Genomic DNA, 15,664 nt, shown 5'->3' on the forward strand with positions numbered 1-15,664 from the left:
AAATGCAGACCATTTCTTTCACACCAGCACATTATTTTCATGTCACAAGCTTTAACATTCTGCAAAGCATACATCCGTCTGTGGAAGCCACATTGAGGGGCGCTCAAGAAACAACGGAATATACAACTGTTACTGGTAAGATGTAGAAAACAAATTTGCATAACTTTTTTGAGGATAAATGGAAATCTCTGAAGATGCAAATACGTTGTTGTGCGAAAACGTTATATGATTATATACCACAAGATTCTAAAAAAACATTTTATTCACAGATGTAATTGGTTTTATAAAATGTTTGTTTGCGTTCATTTCAGACACTTCCTCAATTACAAAATTAGAACTTCCGAGTGCCGATATTGTTTTTCTTCTTGATGGATCTGATGATATACAAGCAAATGAAAGACAAATCCTGGATTTTGTCAGAGAGTTTGTAAAGCAAATAGAAATTGGGCCAAGCAAAGCACAAGTTGCTTTGATACAGTACAGCACAGAGCCTACAACTGATTTCCTCCTGAACACATATTCACTGAAAGATGATGTCATGAGTCATTTGAGCAATGTTAAACTGAAAGGAGGGTTCTCTGTGAATGCTGGTGTAGCCCTGGATTATGTGAGGAACAATGTGTTCACTGCTTCATCTGGAAGCAGAGCCCAGCAGGGAGTCCCACAGATACTGATTTTCTTAAGTGGGACAAAGTCAGAGGATGATGTCTCAGGTCCAGTGGACAGACTGAGAGATGCTGGAATTGTCCTTTTCAGTGTTGGAGTGAATAATGCAGATAGGTTGGAGATGCAGCGAATAGCAAACAGACCTGGAGCAGATTATTTTATCAAGGAGATGTCTGACTTTACTCTTGTGAGACAACAGTTGCTCTCAGTCATTGCATCTCACAAAGGCACTGTCAGCCCTGACATAGGTGAGTGAAATTAAGTCAATTTACTTGCATTTTTAATGATTATATCTAAATATATTCACATCCTGCAAACTGTATGCATTTCAGTTTCATTAACAGTAATCAGACTGTTCTGTTTGATTGTAAATAACACAATTTACATGATTGTGGACTTTTCTAGGTTCAAGATCCATTATGAATAGAGATATTGTCTTTCTTATTGATGGATCTGATGATGTGAGGAGTAAATTCAATGCCATACGTGAATTTCTTGCAAAAGTGGTTGACAGCTTTGACCTGGACCAAGGGAAAGATCAAGTAGCTGTTGTACAGTATAGCAACAATGCTGAACTCAATTTCAATCTGAATGCTTACAACAGTAAAGATGATGTTCTTAAGCAAATCGCAAGCCTCAAACCAAAAGGCGGAAGGCCTCAGTATATTGGAGCAGCTCTGCAGTTTGTAAGAGATAATGTCTTCGTTTCAAATGCCGGAAGTCGACATCACGAAGGTGCCAAGCAGATCCTTGTTTTACTGGCTGGTGGAAGATCTAGGGATTCGCCCCGTGGCCCAGCAAGTATGCTCAAGGCTGCAGGGGTTGTCATGTTTGCAATTGGTTCAAGAATGTCCAATCTAGCTGAGATGCAAGTAATTTCCTCTCACCCCAATTATGCTTACTCAATCCCCGACTTTCTAAACCTTCTTCGTATTCAACAAAATTTGATGACTCATATTACTCAAATGAGAATTGAAGACCAAACTAAATCAGGTAAGAACCCAGATTGTTTTAATAATCATACATAAATCACTATGAACATGAATTAATTCATGATGACTGTGATTAATATGAAGAATTGTATCTATTTTTGATAACAGAGCAAAGTGATACGAAAGAAAGAGATATAGTGTTTCTTTTGGACGGATCTGATAATACCAGGAGTGGATTCTCAGCCATCAAAGACTTCCTGTACAAAGTAATAGAAAAGCTTGATATTGGACCAAATAAAGACAGAGTTGCTGTGGTTCAGTCTAGCAATGTGGCACTAGCCAATTTCTTTTTGAACTCATTCTTGAAGAAGGAAGATGTTCTTACGACAGTTAGGAGGCTCTCACACAAAGGTGGGAGACCTCTTAACACTGGGGTAGCCCTCCAATACGTCAGGGACAACGTTTTTACAAACTCTACTGGGAGTAGGCACCTGCAAGGTGTTCCACAGATACTGATCCTGCTAAATGGTGGAAGGTCTTTTGACAATGTAGATACCCCAGCCTCTGCTCTCAAACAGCAGGGCGTCATTGCCATTGGCATTGGAACAAAGAACTCTGACAGTAGAGAGCTGCAGAAGATATCGTATGACCCCAGTTACGCTCTATCTGTGTCTGAGTTCACAGACCTCCCCACTGTCCAAGAACGGCTCTCCTCTGTAATGAGCAAAGTGCTAGTGAGGGCCACGCCCATGACACCAACAGTAACTGGTAAGAAAGTCACCCATTTTTCCATCCCAAGATCATGGTGGGAGGCAAATTGAAGTGTATTAAAGTGTAATTTTACTGAATTTGTGTCAGCCAGTTCCACTTAGGGCAAAACATTTGCGCCAGTAAGAATAGAGCAGATTGTAAAGGTTGAGTTCAGCTTTCGCCATCTGACGTTGACACAGTAAATATTTGACACATGAAGCTAAAAATGTCTCAAATTTTGTGTTCCCTAGTGGACAGAAAGCCACAAGGAAGGGATGTTGTGTTCTTGTTGGATGGATCTGATGGTACTAGAACTGGATTCCCAGCCATGCGAGACTTTGTCCAGAGAGTAGTAGAGACACTCAGTCTGGATGACAACAAGGACCGTGTCTCAGTGGTTCAGTACAGCAGAGATCCAGCTGCCCAGTTCTATCTGAACACGTACACCACAAAGGGCGAGATCCTTGACGCTATTACAGGTTTGAGGCACAAAGGCGGAAGACCCCTCAACACTGGAGCAGCTCTCCAGTACTTGAGGGATAACGTCTTCACGGCCTCTGCCGGAAGCAGGCACCTGGAAGGAGTCCCTCAGGTCCTAATATTGCTAAGTGGTGGAAGGTCTTTTGACAGTGTTGATGCACCAGCTTCTGCTCTCAAACAGCTGGGAGTCTTGACCTTTGCAATCGGAACCAGGAGCTCCGATAGCAAAGAACTGCAGACGATAGCCCACGACCCCAGTTATGCTCTCTCTGTGTCTGAATTCACTGACCTTCCCAGCGTCCAACAGCAACTTCAGTCTTCCGTGGAGGCTGTGGTTGTTGACGTCACCCCAGAAGCACCCACCGTACCTGGTATGTTAACAAGCACAGCCTCTTGCTGGCTTGAAGGGCTGCCTGATTTGTTTTATCCAATAATGAAGGAAAGGAATAAATGATGTGCAATACTTGTTTAGCTCCATGTGTGCACTTAAGGAGAGGTGGTGGTGTGCTTTCCAAGTGTTTAAAATTGAAGTAGGCAGTGCTAGGCTCTTTGTAAAAAACACACGTCCACCAGTTGATGAATAGGCCACTAGGACACTTTTTGCAGAAGTTTATCTTGTTTGTCTTCCTGTCTTTTCTCAGTTGACACTGCCAAAAAGGATATCGTATTCCTTCTGGATGGTTCCGATGGCACAAGGAATGGCTTCCCTGCCATGCGTGATTTTGTTGAGAGAGCGGTGGAGAAACTCAATGTGGGAGTAAACAAAGACCGTGTCTCTGTGGTCCAGTACAGCAGAGATGCAGAGGTCCATTTCTATCTGAACACGTACACCACAAGAGAGGACATTTTGGATTCGGTCAGAGGGCTGAGACACAGAGGAGGCAGACCCCTCAACACCGGGGCAGCCCTCCAATACGTCAGGGACAACGTTTTTACAAACTCCTCCGGGAGTAGGCACCTGCAAGGTGTTCCACAGATACTGATCCTGCTAAATGGTGGAAGGTCTTTTGACAATGTAGATACCCCAGCCTCTGCTCTCAAACAGCAGGGCGTTTTTGCCATTGGCATTGGAACAAGGAACTCTGACAGTAGAGAGCTGCAGAAGATATCGTATGACCCTAGTTACGCTCTATCTGTGTCTGAGTTCACTGACCTCCCCACTGTCCAAGAACGGCTCTCCTCTGTAATGAGCAAAGTGCTAGTGAGGGCCACGCCCATGACGCCAACAGTAACTGGTAAGAAAGTCACCCATTTTTCCATCCCAAGATCATGGTGGGAGGCAAACTGAAGTGTATTAAAGTGTAATTTTACTGAGTTTGTGTCAGCCAGTTCCACTTAGGGCAAAACATTTGCGCCAGTAAGAATAGAGCAGATTGTAAAGGTTGAGTTCAGCTTTCGCCATCTGACGTTGACACAGTAAATATTTGACACATGAAGCTAAAAATGTCTCAAATTTTGTGTTCCCTAGTGGACAGAAAGCCACAAGGAAGGGATGTTGTGTTCTTGTTGGATGGATCTGATGGTACTAGAACTGGATTCCCAGCCATGCGAGACTTTGTCCAGAGAGTAGTAGACACACTCAGTCTGGATGACAACAAGGACCGTGTCTCAGTGGTTCAGTACAGCAGAGATCCAGCTGCCCAGTTCTATCTGAACACGTACACCACAAAGGGCGAGATCCTTGACGCTATTACAGGTTTGAGGCACAAAGGCGGAAGACCCCTCAACACTGGAGCAGCTCTCCAGTACTTGAGGGATAACGTCTTCACGGCCTCTGCCGGAAGCAGGCGCCTGGAAGGAGTCCCTCAGGTCCTAATATTGCTAAGTGGTGGAAGGTCTTTTGACAGTGTTGATGCACCAGCTTCTGCTCTCAAACAGCTGGGAGTCTTGACCTTTGCAATCGGAACCAGGAGCTCCGATAGCAAAGAACTGCAGACGATAGCCCACGACCCCAGTTATGCTCTCTCTGTGTCTGAATTCACTGACCTTCCCAGCGTCCAACAGCAACTTCAGTCTTCCGTGGAGGCTGTGGTTGTTGACGTCACCCCAGAAGCACCCACCGTACCTGGTATGTTAACAAGCACAGCCTCTTGCTGGCTTGAAGGGCTGCCTGATTTGTTTTATCCAATAATGAAGGAAAGGAATAAATGATGTGCAATACTTGTTTAGCTCCATGTGTGCACTTAAGGAGAGGTGGTGGTGTGCTTTCCAAGTGTTTAAAATTGAAGTAGGCAGTGCTAGGCTCTTTGTAAAAAACACACGTCCACCAGTTGATGAATAGGCCACTAGGACACTTTTTGCAGAGGTTTATCTTGTTTGTCTTCCTGTCTTTTCTCAGTTGACACTGCCAAAAAGGATATCGTATTCCTTCTGGATGGTTCCGATGGCACAAGGAATGGCTTCCCTGCCATGCGTGATTTTGTTGAGAGAGCGGTGGAGAAACTCAATGTGGGAGTAAACAAAGACCGTGTCTCTGTGGTCCAGTACAGCAGAGATGCAGAGGTCCATTTCTATCTGAACACGTACACCACAAGAGAGGACATTTTGGATTCGGTCAGAGGGCTGAGACACAGAGGAGGCAGACCCCTCAACACCGGGGCAGCCCTCCAATACGTCAGGGACAACGTTTTTACAAACTCCTCCGGGAGTAGGCACCTGCAAGGTGTTCCACAGATACTGATCCTGCTAAATGGTGGAAGGTCTTTTGACAATGTAGATACCCCAGCCTCTGCTCTCAAACAGCAGGGCGTTTTTGCCATTGGCATTGGAACAAGGAACTCTGACAGTAGAGAGCTGCAGAAGATATCGTATGACCCTAGTTACGCTCTATCTGTGTCTGAGTTCACTGACCTCCCCACTGTCCAAGAACGGCTCTCCTCTGTAATGAGCAAAGTGCTAGTGAGGGCCACGCCCATGACGCCAACAGTAACTGGTAAGAAAGTCACCCATTTTTCCATCCCAAGATCATGGTGGGAGGCAAACTGAAGTGTATTAAAGTGTAATTTTACTGAGTTTGTGTCAGCCAGTTCCACTTAGGGCAAAACATTTGCGCCAGTAAGAATAGAGCAGATTGTAAAGGTTGAGTTCAGCTTTCGCCATCTGACGTTGACACAGTAAATATTTGACACATGAAGCTAAAAATGTCTCAAATTTTGTGTTCCCTAGTGGACAGAAAGCCACAAGGAAGGGATGTTGTGTTCTTGTTGGATGGATCTGATGGTACTAGAACTGGATTCCCAGCCATGCGAGACTTTGTCCAGAGAGTAGTAGAGACACTCAGTCTGGATGACAACAAGGACCGTGTCTCAGTGGTTCAGTACAGCAGAGATCCAGCTGCCCAGTTCTATCTGAACACGTACACCACAAAGGGCGAGATCCTTGACGCTATTACAGGTTTGAGGCACAAAGGCGGAAGACCCCTCAACACTGGAGCAGCTCTCCAGTACTTGAGGGATAACGTCTTCACGGCCTCTGCCGGAAGCAGGCGCCTGGAAGGAGTCCCTCAGGTCCTAATATTGCTAAGTGGTGGAAGGTCTTTTGACAGTGTTGATGCACCAGCTTCTGCTCTCAAACAGCTGGGAGTCTTGACCTTTGCAATCGGAACCAGGAGCTCCGATAGCAAAGAACTGCAGACGATAGCCCACGACCCCAGTTATGCTCTCTCTGTGTCTGAATTCACTGACCTTCCCAGCGTCCAACAGCAACTTCAGTCTTCCGTGGAGGCTGTGGTTGTTGACGTCACCCCAGAAGCACCCACCGTACCTGGTATGTTAACAAGCACAGCCTCTTGCTGGCTTGAAGGGCTGCCTGATTTGTTTTATCCAATAATGAAGGAAAGGAATAAATGATGTGCAATACTTGTTTAGCTCCATGTGTGCACTTAAGGAGAGGTGGTGGTGTGCTTTCCAAGTGTTTAAAATTGAAGTAGGCAGTGCTAGGCTCTTTGTAAAAAACACACGTCCACCAGTTGATGAATAGGCCACTAGGACACTTTTTGCAGAGGTTTATCTTGTTTGTCTTCCTGTCTTTTCTCAGTTGACACTGCCAAAAAGGATATCGTATTCCTTCTGGATGGTTCCGATGGCACAAGGAATGGCTTCCCTGCCATGCGTGATTTTGTTGAGAGAGCGGTGGAGAAACTCAATGTGGGAGTAAACAAAGACCGTGTCTCTGTGGTCCAGTACAGCAGAGATGCAGAGGTCCATTTCTATCTGAACACGTACACCACAAGAGAGGACATTTTGGATTCGGTCAGAGGGCTGAGACACAGAGGAGGCAGACCCCTCAACACCGGGGCTGCCCTCCAATACGTCAGGGACAACGTTTTTACAAACTCCTCCGGGAGTAGGCACCTGCAAGGTGTTCCACAGATACTGATCCTGCTAAATGGTGGAAGGTCTTTTGACAATGTAGATACCCCAGCCTCTGCTCTCAAACAGCAGGGCGTTTTTGCCATTGGCATTGGAACAAGGAACTCTGACAGTAGAGAGCTGCAGAAGATATCGTATGACCCTAGTTACGCTCTATCTGTGTCTGAGTTCACTGACCTCCCCACTGTCCAAGAACGGCTCTCCTCTGTAATGAGCAAAGTGCTAGTGAGGGCCACGCCCATGACGCCAACAGTAACTGGTAAGAAAGTCACCCATTTTTCCATCCCAAGATCATGGTGGGAGGCAAACTGAAGTGTATTAAAGTGTAATTTTACTGAGTTTGTGTCAGCCAGTTCCACTTAGGGCAAAACATTTGCGCCAGTAAGAATAGAGCAGATTGTAAAGGTTGAGTTCAGCTTTCGCCATCTGACGTTGACACAGTAAATATTTGACACATGAAGCTAAAAATGTCTCAAATTTTGTGTTCCCTAGTGGACAGAAAGCCACAAGGAAGGGATGTTGTGTTCTTGTTGGATGGATCTGATGGTACTAGAACTGGATTCCCAGCCATGCGAGACTTTGTCCAGAGAGTAGTAGAGACACTCAGTCTGGATGACAACAAGGACCGTGTCTCAGTGGTTCAGTACAGCAGAGATCCAGCTGCCCAGTTCTATCTGAACACGTACACCACAAAGGGCGAGATCCTTGACGCTATTACAGGTTTGAGGCACAAAGGCGGAAGACCCCTCAACACTGGAGCAGCTCTCCAGTACTTGAGGGATAACGTCTTCACGGCCTCTGCCGGAAGCAGGCGCCTGGAAGGAGTCCCTCAGGTCCTAATATTGCTAAGTGGTGGAAGGTCTTTTGACAGTGTTGATGCACCAGCTTCTGCTCTCAAACAGCTGGGAGTCTTGACCTTTGCAATCGGAACCAGGAGCTCTGATAGCAAAGAACTGCAGACGATAGCCCACGACCCCAGTTATGCTCTCTCTGTGTCTGAATTCACTGACCTTCCCAGCGTCCAACAGCAACTTCAGTCTTCCGTGGAGGCTGTGGTTGTTGACGTCACCCCAGAAGCACCCACCGTACCTGGTATGTTAACAAGCACAGCCTCTTGCTGGCTTGAAGGGCTGCCTGATTTGTTTTATCCAATAATGAAGGAAAGGAATAAATGATGTGCAATACTTGTTTAGCTCCATGTGTGCACTTAAGGAGAGGTGGTGGTGTGCTTTCCAAGTGTTTAAAATTGAAGTAGGCAGTGCTAGGCTCTTTGTAAAAAACACACGTCCACCAGTTGATGAATAGGCCACTAGGACACTTTTTGCAGAGGTTTATCTTGTTTGTCTTCCTGTCTTTTCTCAGTTGACACTGCCAAAAAGGATATCGTATTCCTTCTGGATGGTTCCGATGGCACAAGGAATGGCTTCCCTGCCATGCGTGATTTTGTTGAGAGAGCGGTGGAGAAACTCAATGTGGGAGTAAACAAAGACCGTGTCTCTGTGGTCCAGTACAGCAGAGATGCAGAGGTCCATTTCTATCTGAGCACGTACACCACAAGAGAGGACATTTTGGATTCGGTCAGAGGGCTGAGACACAGAGGAGGCAGACCCCTCAACACCGGGGCAGCCCTCCAATACGTCAGGGACAACGTTTTTACAAACTCCTCCGGGAGTAGGCACCTGCAAGGTGTTCCTCAGATACTGATCCTGCTAAATGGTGGAAGGTCTTTTGACAATGTAGATACCCCAGCCTCTGCTCTCAAACAGCAGGGTGTTTTTGCCATTGGCATTGGAACAAGGAACTCTGACAGTAGAGAGCTGCAGAAGATATCGTATGACCCTAGTTACGCTCTATCTGTGTCTGAGTTCACTGACCTCCCCACTGTCCAAGAACGGCTCTCCTCTGTAATGAGCAAAGTGCTAGTGAGGGCCACGCCCATGACGCCAACAGTAACTGGTAAGAAAGTCACCCATTTTTCCATCCCAAGATCATGGTGGGAGGCAAACTGAAGTGTATTAAAGTGTAATTTTACTGAGTTTGTGTCAGCCAGTTCCACTTAGGGCAAAACATTTGCGCCAGTAAGAATAGAGCAGATTGTAAAGGTTGAGTTCAGCTTTCGCCATCTGACGTTGACACAGTAAATATTTGACACATGAAGCTAAAAATGTCTCAAATTTTGTGTTCCCTAGTGGACAGAAAGCCACAAGGAAGGGATGTTGTGTTCTTGTTGGATGGATCTGATGGTACTAGAACTGGATTCCCAGCCATGCGAGACTTTGTCCAGAGAGTAGTAGAGACACTCAGTCTGGATGACAACAAGGACCGTGTCTCAGTGGTTCAGTACAGCAGAGATCCAGCTGCCCAGTTCTATCTGAACACGTACACCACAAAGGGCGAGATCCTTGACGCTATTACAGGTTTGAGGCACAAAGGCGGAAGACCCCTCAACACTGGAGCAGCTCTCCAGTACTTGAGGGATAACGTCTTCACGGCCTCTGCCGGAAGCAGGCGCCTGGAAGGAGTCCCTCAGGTCCTAATATTGCTAAGTGGTGGAAGGTCTTTTGACAGTGTTGATGCACCAGCTTCTGCTCTCAAACAGCTGGGAGTCTTGACCTTTGCAATCGGAACCAGGAGCTCTGATAGCAAAGAACTGCAGACGATAGCCCACGACCCCAGTTATGCTCTCTCGGTGTCTGAATTCACTGACCTTCCCAGCGTCCAACAGCAACTTCAGTCTTCCGTGGAGGCTGTGGTTGTTGACGTCACCCCAGAAGCACCCACCGTACCTGGTATGTTAACAAGCACAGCCTCTTGCTGGCTTGAAGGGCTGCCTGATTTGTTTTATCCAATAATGAAGGAAAGGAATAAATGATGTGCAATACTTGTTTAGCTCCATGTGTGCACTTAAGGAGAGGTGGTGGTGTGCTTTCCAAGTGTTTAAAATTGAAGTAGGCAGTGCTAGGCTCTTTGTAAAAAAACACACGTCCACCAGTTGATGAATAGGCCACTAGGACACTTTTTGCAGAGGTTTATCTTGTTTGTCTTCCTGTCTTTTCTCAGTTGACACTGCCAAAAAGGATATCGTATTCCTTCTGGATGGTTCCGATGGCACAAGGAATGGCTTCCCTGCCATGCGTGATTTTGTTGAGAGAGCGGTGGAGAAACTCAATGTGGGAGTAAACAAAGACCGTGTCTCTGTGGTCCAGTACAGCAGAGATGCAGAGGTCCATTTCTATCTGAGCACGTACACCACAAGAGAGGACATTTTGGATTCGGTCAGAGGGCTGAGACACAGAGGAGGCAGACCCCTCAACACCGGGGCAGCCCTCCAATACGTCAGGGACAACGTTTTTACAAACTCCTCCGGGAGTAGGCACCTGCAAGGTGTTCCTCAGATACTGATCCTGCTAAATGGTGGAAGGTCTTTTGACAATGTAGATACCCCAGCCTCTGCTCTCAAACAGCAGGGCGTTTTTGCCATTGGCATTGGAACAAGGAACTCTGACAGTAGAGAGCTGCAGAAGATATCGTATGACCCTAGTTACGCTCTATCTGTGTCTGAGTTCACTGACCTCCCCACTGTCCAAGAACGGCTCTCCTCTGTAATGAGCAAAGTGCTAGTGAGGGCCACGCCCATGACGCCAACAGTAACTGGTAAGAAAGTCACCCATTTTTCCATCCCAAGATCATGGTGGGAGGCAAACTGAAGTGTATTAAAGTGTAATTTTACTGAGTTTGTGTCAGCCAGTTCCACTTAGGGCAAAACATTTGCGCCAGTAAGAATAGAGCAGATTGTAAAGGTTGAGTTCAGCTTTCGCCATCTGACGTTGACACAGTAAATATTTGACACATGAAGCTAAAAATGTCTCAAATTTTGTGTTCCCTAGTGGACAGAAAGCCACAAGGAAGGGATGTTGTGTTCTTGTTGGATGGATCTGATGGTACTAGAACTGGATTCCCAGCCATGCGAGACTTTGTCCAGAGAGTAGTAGAGACACTCAGTCTGGATGACAACAAGGACCGTGTCTCAGTGGTTCAGTACAGCAGAGATCCAGCTGCCCAGTTCTATCTGAACACGTACACCACAAAGGGCGAGATCCTTGACGCTATTACAGGTTTGAGGCACAAAGGCGGAAGACCCCTCAACACTGGAGCAGCTCTCCAGTACTTGAGGGATAACGTCTTCACGGCCTCTGCCGGAAGCAGGCGCCTGAAAGGAGTCCCTCAGGTCCTAATATTGCTAAGTGGTGGAAGGTCTTTTGACAGTGTTGATGCACCAGCTTCTGCTCTCAAACAGCTGGGAGTCTTGACCTTTGCAATCGGAACCAGGAGCTCTGATAGCAAAGAACTGCAGACGATAGCCCACGACCCCAGTTATGCTCTCTCGGTGTCTGAATTCACTGACCTTCCCAGCGTCCAACAGCAACTTCAGTCTTCCGTGGAGGCTGTGGTTGTTGACGTCACCCCAGAAGCACCCACCGTACCTGGTATGTTAACAAGCACAGCCTCTTGCTGGCTTGAAGGGCTGCCTGATTTGTTTTATCCAATAATGAAGGAAAGGAATAAATGATGTGCAATACTTGTTTAGCTCCATGTGTGCACTTAAGGAGAGGTGGTGGTGTGCTTTCCAAGTGTTTAAAATTGAAGTAGGCAGTGCTAGGCTCTTTGTAAAAAACACACGTCCACCAGTTGATGAATAGGCCACTAGGACACTTTTTGCAGAGGTTTATCTTGTTTGTCTTCCTGTCTTTTCTCAGTTGACACTGCCAAAAAGGATATCGTATTCCTTCTGGATGGTTCCGATGGCACAAGGAATGGCTTCCCTGCCATGCGTGATTTTGTTGAGAGAGCGGTGGAGAAACTCAATGTGGGAGTAAACAAAGACCGTGTCTCTGTGGTCCAGTACAGCAGAGATGCAGAGGTCCATTTCTATCTGAGCACGTACACCACAAGAGAGGACATTTTGGATTCGGTCAGAGGGCTGAGACACAGAGGAGGCAGACCCCTCAACACCGGGGCAGCCCTCCAATACGTCAGGGACAACGTTTTTACAAACTCCTCCGGGAGTAGGCACCTGCAAGGTGTTCCTCAGATACTGATCCTGCTAAATGGTGGAAGGTCTTTTGACAATGTAGATACCCCAGCCTCTGCTCTCAAACAGCAGGGCGTTTTTGCCATTGGCATTGGAACAAGGAACTCTGACAGTAGAGAGCTGCAGAAGATATCGTATGACCCTAGTTACGCTCTATCTGTGTCTGAGTTCACTGACCTCCCCACTGTCCAAGAACGGCTCTCCTCTGTAATGAGCAAAGTGCTAGTGAGGGCCACGCCCATGACGCCAACAGTAACTGGTAAGAAAGTCACCCATTTTTCCATCCCAAGATCATGGTGGGAGGCAAACTGAAGTGTATTAAAGTGTAATTTTACTGAGTTTGTGTCAGCCAGTTCCACTTAGGGCAAAACATTTGCGCCAGTAAGAATAGAGCAGATTGTAAAGCTGGAGTTCAGCTTTCGCCATCTGACGTTGACACAGTAAATATTTGACACATGAAGCTAAAAATGTCTCAAATTTTGTGTTCCCTAGTGGACAGAAAGCCACAAGGAAGGGATGTTGTGTTCTTGTTGGATGGATCTGATGGTACTAGAACTGGATTCCCAGCCATGCGAGACTTTGTCCAGAGAGTAGTAGAGACACTCAGTCTGGATGACAACAAGGACCGTGTCTCAGTGGTTCAGTACAGCAGAGATCCAGCTGCCCAGTTCTATCTGAACACGTACACCACAAAGGGCGAGATCCTTGACGCTATTACAGGTTTGAGGCACAAAGGCGGAAGACCCCTCAACACTGGAGCAGCTCTCCAGTACTTGAGGGATAACGTCTTCACGGCCTCTGCCGGAAGCAGGCGCCTGGAAGGAGTCCCTCAGGTCCTAATATTGCTAAGTGGTGGAAGGTCTTTTGACAGTGTTGATGCACCAGCTTCTGCTCTCAAACAGCTGGGAGTCTTGACCTTTGCAATCGGAACCAGGAGCTCTGATAGCAAAGAACTGCAGACGATAGCCCACGACCCCAGTTATGCTCTCTCGGTGTCTGAATTCACTGACCTTCCCAGCGTCCAACAGCAACTTCAGTCTTCCGTGGAGGCTGTGGTTGTTGACGTCACCCCAGAAGCACCCACCGTACCTGGTATGTTAACAAGCACAGCCTCTTGCTGGCTTGAAGGGCTGCCTGATTTGTTTTATCCAATAATGAAGGAAAGGAATAAATGATGTGCAATACTTGTTTAGCTCCATGTGTGCACTTAAGGAGAGGTGGTGGTGTGCTTTCCAAGTGTTTAAAATTGAAGTAGGCAGTGCTAGGCTCTTTGTAAAAAACACACGTCCACCAGTTGATGAATAGGCCACTAGGACACTTTTTGCAGAGGTTTATCTTGTTTGTCTTCCTGTCTTTTCTCAGTTGACACTGCCAAAAAGGATATCGTATTCCTTCTGGATGGTTCCGATGGCACAAGGAATGGCTTCCCTGCCATGCGTGATTTTGTTGAGAGAGCGGTGGAGAAACTCAATGTGGGAGTAAACAAAGACCGTGTCTCTGTGGTCCAGTACAGCAGAGATGCAGAGGTCCATTTCTATCTGAACACGTACACCACAAGAGAGGACATTTTGGATTCGGTCAGAGGGCTGAGACACAGAGGAGGCAGACCCCTCAACACCGGGGCTGCCCTCCAATACGTCAGGGACAACGTTTTTACAAACTCCTCCGGGAGTAGGCACCTGCAAGGTGTTCCACAGATACTGATCCTGCTAAATGGTGGAAGGTCTTTTGACAATGTAGATACCCCAGCCTCTGCTCTCAAACAGCAGGGCGTTTTTGCCATTGGCATTGGAACAAGGAACTCTGACAGTAGAGAGCTGCAGAAGATATCGTATGACCCTAGTTACGCTCTATCTGTGTCTGAGTTCACTGACCTCCCCACTGTCCAAGAACGGCTCTCCTCTGTAATGAGCAAAGTGCTAGTGAGGGCCACGCCCATGACGCCAACAGTAACTGGTAAGAAAGTCACCCATTTTTCCATCCCAAGATCATGGTGGGAGGCAAACTGAAGTGTATTAAAGTGTAATTTTACTGAGTTTGTGTCAGCCAGTTCCACTTAGGGCAAAACATTTGCGCCAGTAAGAATAGAGCAGATTGTAAAGGTTGAGTTCAGCTTTCGCCATCTGACGTTGACACAGTAAATATTTGACACATGAAGCTAAAAATGTCTCAAATTTTGTGTTCCCTAGTGGACAGAAAGCCACAAGGAAGGGATGTTGTGTTCTTGTTGGATGGATCTGATGGTACTAGAACTGGATTCCCAGCCATGCGAGACTTTGTCCAGAGAGTAGTAGAGACACTCAGTCTGGATGACAACAAGGACCGTGTCTCAGTGGTTCAGTACAGCAGAGATCCAGCTGCGCAGTTCTATCTGAACACGTACACCACAAAGGGCGAGATCCTTGACGCTATTACAGGTTTGAGGCACAAAGGCGGAAGACCCCTCAACACTGGAGCAGCTCTCCAGTACTTGAGGGATAACGTCTTCACGGCCTCTGCCGGAAGCAGGCGCCTGGAAGGAGTCCCTCAGGTCCTAATATTGCTAAGTGGTGGAAGGTCTTTTGACAGTGTTGATGCACCAGCTTCTGCTCTCAAACAGCTGGGAGTCTTGACCTTTGCAATCGGAACCAGGAGCTCTGATAGCAAAGAACTGCAGACGATAGCCCACGACCCCAGTTATGCTCTCTCGGTGTCTGAATTCACTGACCTTCCCAGCGTCCAACAGCAACTTCAGTCTTCCGTGGAGGCTGTGGTTGTTGACGTCACCCCAGAAGCACCCACCGTACCTGGTATGTTAACAAGCACAGCCTCTTGCTGGCTTGAAGGGCTGCCCGATTTGTTTTATCCAATAATGAAGGAAAGGAATAAATGATGTGCAATACTTGTTTAGCTCCATGTGTGCACTTAAGGAGAGGTGGTGGTGTGCTTTCCAAGTGTTTAAAATTGAAGTAGGCAGTGCTAGGCTCTTTGTAAAAAACACACGTCCACCAGTTGATGAATAGGCCACTAGGACACTTTTTGCAGAGGTTTATCTTGTTTGTCTTCCTGTCTTTTCTCAGTTGACACTGCCAAAAAGGATATCGTATTCCTTCTGGATGGTTCCGATGGCACAAGGAATGGCTTCCCTGCCATGCGTGATTTTGTTGAGAGAGCGGTGGAGAAACTCAATGTGGGAGTAAACAAAGACCGTGTCTCTGTGGTCCAGTACAGCAGAGATGCAGAGGTCCATTTCTATCTGAACACGTACACCACAAGAGAGGACATTTTGGATTCGGTCAGAGGGCTGAGACACAGAGGAGGCAGACCCCTCAACACCGGGGCAGCCCTCCAATACGTCAGGGACAACGTTTTTACAAACTCCTCCGGGAGTAGGC

Source organism: Scomber scombrus, chromosome 13 (genome assembly GCF_963691925.1).
Source record: "Scomber scombrus chromosome 13, fScoSco1.1, whole genome shotgun sequence".
Classification (NCBI taxonomy): domain Eukaryota; kingdom Metazoa; phylum Chordata; class Actinopteri; order Scombriformes; family Scombridae; genus Scomber; species Scomber scombrus.